Genomic DNA, 8524 nt, shown 5'->3' with positions numbered 1-8524 from the left:
AAGGTCAGTGGTCGGAGCCCACCAGCTGCTCTGCAGGAGAAAGATGTGGCAGTCTGCTTCCCTAAATATTACACCCTTGGAAACCCTGTGGGGTAGTTCTACTCTACCCTATTGGGTCGCTATGAGTCGAAATCTACTCCACAGCAAAAGGTTAGTGTCACTACCAGGAGCCCTGGTGGCGAAATAGTTAGAGCTTGGCTGCTACCAAAAAGTTGGCAGTTTAAACCCACTCAGTGGCTCTGTGGAAGAAAGAACTGGCAATTTGCTACAGTAAAGATTACAGCCTAGGAAACCCTATAGGGCGGTTCTACTCTGCGCACATGCAATTGGCATTAGTCAGAATTGACTTGAGGGCACATAACAACAACAGTATTATCATAGGTATATCACATATGTTTTCTGAATACGTTATTGGCGGAGAGTGCTGTTGCATAGGGCAATAATTGTCCTTTGCTGACTATAATATATAATGATAAGCAGTCATATATCACTAGGTAATTTAGGTCAAGTTTTATAACGCTGTATATACTTTATGAACTTTAGAGAGAAGGGAAGAGGTGTTTTTTTTTTTTTCCAAATCCCAACTAGATTTATACAGCTTCCTAAGCAATTCCCTCCAGTTTGTATGGTAAGAATTAGTCTTTTATTGTTTGATACACATTGACTGTTGGTCTTCTCCTTTACCTCTGGGTAATCCCTTTGATCCCTTCCCCGAACTTCTCCAACATTCTACAGATAAGAACATTCAGAGAAGAATTTCTTCTCTTGGAGTAGAGCAGAAATTCTGCAGGAAAAAAAAAAAAAAGAGGGTTAGGGACTACAATCACTATTAAATGTCTTAGATTCATAGTGACAAAGCCAGGCTTATGATCAGTTTTTAGGAGTAATTTCCCCAAAAAGTGTGGCAGTTGTTTCTGAAAATAATTGGCAGAAAGTAATTTGATAATGGAGCAAGATCCCCCCACCTTGGGTGTTTTCAGTGATTTCCTTGTATCCTTCTAGTTTTCCCCTATCTAGTTCCACAGCTGCTGCTTGATACAAAAATATAATTTATATTCTTAGAGGCATCAGATTTAGAACAAATGTTATCAATTATGCAAGTGATTTTAGAAAAATGCAAATGTCTTGTCCTTATTTTATTTAGTCATACCCGCTGATGGATCAGGTTTCACTTTCCTATGCATTATACAAGAAACTTAAATAATTTTATATCTAGTTCCTTGGATTAAGTAGAATCTAATAAGTAAAAATACAGTGACAATAGGCTTATGATAACTCTAAAATAACATTTTTCATGTTTTAATGGTGTTTTGTTTCATTTTGTTACTGTAAATGGTTCAAACCACATTATTTTTGATATTTTAAGGTTGGCTTAATTTAGCAAGTCTATTATTTTGAAGAAATTTTCAATGCATACTAGAGTCCAGTAGCATTATACTTTAAACAAAGGTTATATGCATACTAAATTAAATCAGGTATCACAGAATGGGTCAAAAAAGCAGGTGGACACTTTTGTGTGTACATGCACGTGTGTGCACATGTGTGTTTGTAGATAAAAGCTATTAGTCTAGTCTATGATCCATAAGATATTTACCCACATTTAAATATAACACATGGACCTAGACAGAAGCAACTGTTATGTAGGGAAAGGGAATCATGGAAAGAAAAAAAAAATTGATGCTGCCTTTTGTGGCTGGTTTGGTGGCCAACTGTTGATGTAAAAATATTGCTGCTATGAAATCAATTCCTAAGTGAACCTGAAGTATTCGGTGAGCTGATCGTATAAGAATATGGATAAAGGCACTTAAAGCCAAGGGTTTTTTCTTGTAATTTTGCAGATTTCATGAAGGTTACCGACTCAAAAAGATTTTCTTTTGATTGGACGTACTTGATTGTCAAGTTGTAAATAACTGATTCTATGTCATCATGTAAGTAGCAAAAACAAAAATTAAAATAAAAAGAGGTTGATAAAATCTGCAGGGTAGTGGAAATTGAAAACAAGGGTAGAGGCTGTGCTCAAGCTGTTAAGTCCTCCTTTGGAAATCATTGATTATGTTGTTCTTTTTTTTTTTTCCCCCACAGTCCAGAGAAAGTCTCCTACTTCAAATATCATCTCACGTTTTGTTTTCTATTTTCAACATGCATTTTGTTTTCCCTTCATTTCTTGGTATTGTACCAGCAATTTTCACCTTGATGTATACAATGATAGCAAGCACTTTCCCTGGGGAATTGGAGTAGTACCAGGGCAAAGAAATTCAGTGTAACTCCCAACGTAAACAAAAAAAAAGCTCTGAATTGCAGGATATCTTTCAAATTCATGTGCCCTCTAAATTTTAAAAGTGTGAATCAGATAGAGAAGAAATTCGTAAACCTATCAGTGACTACAGTACAAACAAAATGGGAAAGATTAAGCAGATTAGCAGTTGCATATATATATATATATATATATATATATACACACACAATTCTATATACAATGCTATTTCTCCAATAAAAAATCTGCCATGACTTTTTGTGAAATCTGCGATGAGTTTACAATCTTAACATGGCTATTATTGCTTTAAAGTGGAGGATTTTCCAGACAAGGTAATTATTGCATATTTAGGCATAATTTTTTGCCCAAAAAGCCAGAATAAACTAGACCAAGAGAATGACACAGTTTGCATTTATGTGAGAAATAACAGGTGAAAGCAAAACTGTGAGTTTCAAACTGTGTCAAGCTTATCATTGTCCATTTACTACAATTTACAGTAATTCAGGAATTTGAAGAATTCTATTTTGATTTTGAAAAGTAAAAAATAAGTACTTGAATAAACGAGTGGTAGCCTTACATTTAAAATACAAAGGCATATTTTTAAGGGAAGTCTTTATTTTCATTCTCCAGTTTTTTTAAAATATTTTATTGTGTTTTAAGCGAAAGTTTACAGAGCAAATTAGTTTTCTGTTCAAGAAATTGTACACAAAGTTTTCCATGACATCAGTTTCAATCCCCACACTGTGTCAACACTCCCGATTTCTACCCTGGGTTCTGCATTTCCTTTCCTCTTGTTTTCCTACACCTTCCTGCCCTCTCATCCTTACTTTTGGGCAAATGTTGCCCTTCTGATCTCATATATTTGTTTGTTCTATTGAGCACGTTCTTTTGGGGCGTTATTTTTTATTTTATAGTCCTATTGTTTGGCTGGAAGATGGTTTGCAGGAATGGCTGCAGTTCTAAGTCAGAGGGATGTCTTTAGGACCGTAGTCTTGGGGCCCTCTCTGTTTTTTGAACCTCTTACAAACTGACCTACTGAAGGAATTGCTTTATAATGGAAAACTATTTGAGAAATTATGGATGTAAAAAAACTAATATATTTCAAACAAGGTTCTACAAATAACATTTATACTTTTATTGCATATAATCTCCAAATAATATATAATGAGATTACTCACTTGTACCGAATTATTATAGAATTCACATTCCTTTTTTTCACTTTAAATATTATTTAGCTATCACCTCTGTGCTACAAGATAATATATATTTATTAATCATTTAGACTTTTTTTTACACAATCTACACAATTATTCGAGAGATCTCCTTCAATCTTCTCCTTTCTTCTCTGAATAACATGTTATTTTGAATGATCAAATTTCTAAGTAGAAATATGAGGATGGAGTGAGGCTGAAATGTTTCCAATACTTTCACAGAAAAGAGTAGAATTTACAGGGGGAATATTTCTTTTCATATGTGAGACATCTAGTCCCATATTATACTCTTGCATTGAAGATATGAATAATTTTGAAAAAAAATATAGACTTTCCATTCTATCACGAAAATGGATACACACCAGAGAGAAAATGTGAGCCATATTCCACTGTTAATAGGAACTGTAATCCCAGAAGTAACATTGTTTCTTATAAAAATAATTATCATTTTATATTTTATTTATTATAATATTCTCACGTCTCAACAAGTTACCTTCACATCATTATAGTGAAGTAGTCTAACAATATTTCTATAGCACAGATAAAGAGAAAAGCAAATAAGATGGAGGTTTTCACACTAAAACCTCATTGGAGAGCTAAAATTAAAATATTCCTGACTTTCAATCATAGATTTTTTTCTATTACATTACACAGTGTCTCTATTTCAGGTTAGTTCCTTTGAAAAACGTGGTGAATTGGTACACAGTCTCAATTCCAGCATCCTTCTAGTGTGTCTTCCTGTACTGTATAGACTGGAAAGCTAAATACTGCATTTCTACATATCCTTTGCAACAAAAATTTTATGTAAATTAAGTGTCACCAATTAGTAATTTGAATGATGAAAATGAAGACGTCATATAATTGCTTTTTTGACTATTGTTTCTCAGAAGCAAAACAAAGGAAATGAGATATTGGGTTTTTGTTTACTAGTATTTCAATATTCAAGCACAAGTTCTTCAAGACACTTGCACTGGTAGTGACAACCAGATTCACTCAAGATGCAATTATTAGTTATGGGTATCAAAAGACTGTGTATGGCAACAGGTGGGGCTTTCTGGTACTGAGTTGTAGCTATTCTTCAGCTCAATAGTTCTGTTGGTAGTTTCTAGATTCTGAATCTCCAAGAGTGTTGTAGACGTAGTAGGACTTTGCAGACCAGTGTAGAGGAATCATTCATAGAGGACTAGCCTAGAGCTTTCCTTTATAGGCATTCTATGAATACTGTAAGCACCCATTATTTTGTACCAAATAATTTTTGGCTTAAAATAGCTAGAATAGTGTATGCTTCCGGCAATTAAACCCAGACTATAAATACTACAAACTACTAAAAAATAATTTGAATGTTTCATTATTTCTTATTTTATTCTCACATATAAAGCTTGTGAATTTTGAAGAAAAAAATGACATTAAAAATTTCAGTCAAAATTGGTGATCTTCAATCAGTGAGACTGAAACAAAAAGTAAAATCAAAATATATTCTTATAATTGCCAAAATTGTATAAAATATAATATTGGAAATAAAAATGTACTGGATGGGTTTTTCATCAGAATGAAGATAACAGACAAAAAAATCAGTCAACTAAAAGATAGATCAATATGTTATCCATTGTGAAGAAAAGAGAGAGAAATAACTGAAAAAAAATTAACGAACACATTTCAGGGAACTATGTAGAAACAGCAACATTTCAAATACATGTTACTTTGAGTCTCATAAAAATAGGAAAGAAAAAAGTTAGCAGAGAAAATATTTGAAGAAAAAATGGCCAAAAGTTTTCCAAATTTGAGAACTGACATATTTTATAGATCCATGAAGTTCAGCAAACAAAGCAGGATAACTACATAAAACCATCCCTAAGAATATCACAATTAAATTGCTGGAAATAAAAGATAAATACAAACTTGAAAGCATCCATAGAAAAAGAGAACATTACATACAGGGGGAAAATTATATGAATGACTGCTTATATCTCATCAGAAACAATAGAAGCCAGCAGGAAATAGATGGACTTAGTTAAAGTACTGAAGACAAATGTCAATCCGAAATACCTCATCAAATGAAAATGCCCTTTTAAAATGATATTGAAATACATATGTTTACAGAAAAGAAAACTAAGGGAATTTGTTGCTTGAACTCATGCATTACAAGAAGTGCTAAAGAAAGTTTTTTGGACTGCACATGTAGTAGTTTGAATTGTGGCTCCTAAAGTCTATGTCCAAGTCTAATGCCTAATACATGTTAAAGTGACCTTATTTGGAAAAACATTTTTTACAGATGTAATTAAGTAAATGATCTCTAGATGAGATAATCCTGGATAAACCAGGTGGGCCACATATCCAATGACCAGTGTTCTTATAAGAAATGGAGAGAAGACACAAAGACTCAGGTGAGAAGGCCATCTGAAAACCTGTATGAAGATAGAGACAGAGATTCAAGTTATATTTCCCTAAGCCAAGGAACACATAGATTGATGAGAAGCTGTAAGAGGAAGGGAAGCGTTCTCCCTTACAGCCTTTGGAAAAATTGTGGCCCTATCAACACCTTGATTTCAGTGTCTGGCCTACAGAACTGTGAGAGAATAAACTTCTCTAGTTTTAAGCCCTGTAGTTTGTGGTAATTTGTTATGGCAGCCCTAAGAAAGTCAAATGATACCAGATGAAAATTTGAATATGCAGAAATGAAATAAGAGAAATGGAAATAGTAAATACCTGGTTAAATAAAAATATTGCTTTTTAATCTAGTATTTTAAAATATAAATAATTAACAAAAGCTAGCCATTGAGTTGTTGGATTAATAACTTTTGTAGAAGTAATATATAGGGCATGTATAATATAAAGTGTGCTTTGGAGTTTCAATAGACCTATAAAGTTGCAAAATAATAACTATGAGTAGCATGAAAAAAGTTAGGTATGTATATTGCAATCCATAGAGTAACTATTAAAAAATAATATAAAGGATTTTGAGACGATGGCAGCATGAGTATGTCTAAGATCCCAATCCCCCCACATGAACACCAAGAAAAGCAATTAAAAACCTGTAATCTCAACTCTGTAAGAACTCTGAAAAGTAGGTAGAGGATTGAAGAATCTAACCACGCACTGTAACAAGAAAAAGGCAACTTTTAAATGGTAGAAAATTTCTTTAACTACTATCTCCACCTATCCTCCTCCCAGTGTGGTAGCCAGGTGGCTGCAGTGAAGGCAAACCATGGTTCTCACATTCAAAAAGAATTGGTCCTGATCTCAGGTTCTGGCGTGAATAAAGTATATTTTCTGGAAGACTATTCAGTGTGTCTGTTCTGATATGTCTTGGAGCAGCTTAAACAGTGAACCCTCAGTCTGGCCTGAATCATAATTCTCACAGGGTGAGGGATGGAATGGTGAGAAAAGACTGAAAGCTGTGTATGCCTGAGAGTGTCTTGCAAAAATCAGCACTTTCCAAAGCATTGTGTACATGGAATATTTGAGAAAGGTAACACAAGTTAATATTATAATGTCCTGGCATCAACAAAAAATCCCAAAGTATACAAAGAAACTGGATATAATAGCCTATTCAAAAGAACAAGATGAGGAGAGAAATATTGTCTCTATAGAAGCCAGAAAAATGGACTAATTAAATCAGATAAAACCAAATCCACTGCTATCGAGTTGATTCCCACTATAGTGACTCTATAGGACAGAGTAGAACTGCCCCATAGGGTTTCCAAGGCTGTAAATCTTTACAGAAGCAGGTTGCCACATCTTTCTCCCATGGAGTGCCTAGCGGGTTTGAACTGCTGATCTTCAGTGCTTTAACCACTATGCCACCAATGCTTTTCATGACCTGATTAGAAGACTTTAAAACAACAATATTAAACATTCTCAAAAAATAAGAGAAAATATGGACAAAGCACTAAAGGAAATCAGTAAACCAGTATATGAATAAAATGAGAACATTAATAAAGAAACAGACACTATAAGAAGGAACCAAAAATAAATACTGGAGATGAAAAACACAATAACTGAGAAGGAAAATTATCTGGAGTAGTTCACTGGCAGACTTGAGCTGGTAGAAGAAAGAATCAATGAATTAGAGAATAAAGCAATAAAAATTATTGAATCTGAAGAACAAAAAGAGAAAAAGATCAAGAAAGCTAAGCAAAATGTAAAGGAATTTGGGACACCACCAAGAAAACTAGCATACACATCATGGAAATCCAAGAGGAAGAGAGAGAGAAAAAGACAGAAAGAATGTTTTAAGAAATAACGTTAGGAGACTTTCTAAATTTGAAGAAAGACATGAATCTACACTTAGAAGAAGCTCAACAAAGTTCAAATAAGGCAAACTCAAAAATATTCGCACAGAGCACATTATAATCAAACTCTCAAAAATCAAAGATAAGGAGAAAATCCCAAAAGCACCAAAAGAGAAGGGAAAAGCCACGTATAAAAGATTCTCAATAAGATTAAGTACCAATGTTTGCTCAGAAAACTTGGAGGCCAGAAGACAGGGAATAACATATTTAAAGTACTGAAAGAAAATAACTGTCAACCAAGAATTCTATAGCCAGCAAAACTGTCTTTCAAGAATAAGGATGAAATTAAGACATTCCCAAGTAACAAAACCTTAGCAGGTTTGTAATGACTAGGTCTGCACTGGTGGTGCAAACAGTTAAGCACTCAGCTGCTAACTGAAATGTTGGATGTTAGAATCCACCCAGTGTCTCTACGGGAGAAAGACCTAATCTGCTTCATAAAGGTTACAGCCTAGAAAACCATATGGGGCAGTTCTACTCTGTCACATGGAGTCGCTATGAGTTGGAATCGACTCAATGGCACCCAACAACAATAGACCTGCACTATAAAAAAAAAGCTACAGAGAGTTCTTCAGATATAACCGAAGGGATACTAGACAATAACTGGAAGACATATGTAGAAAAGAAAGATCTCTGACAAAGGTAATCTTATGTGCAAATATAAGTGCCAGTTTTATAATATTTTTCATTTGTAATTTTAGCAGTTATGTCCTATATTATTCCAAATACAAATGCATAAAATATAATTATAAATTTTGCTACTGGAC

The sequence above is a fragment of the Trichechus manatus genome, unplaced genomic scaffold (genome assembly GCF_000243295.1).
Source record: "Trichechus manatus latirostris isolate Lorelei unplaced genomic scaffold, TriManLat1.0 scaffold00224, whole genome shotgun sequence".
Taxonomy (NCBI): domain Eukaryota; kingdom Metazoa; phylum Chordata; class Mammalia; order Sirenia; family Trichechidae; genus Trichechus; species Trichechus manatus.
The sequence above is the reverse complement of the archived record's forward strand: the minus strand, read 5'-3'. Positions refer to the sequence as shown.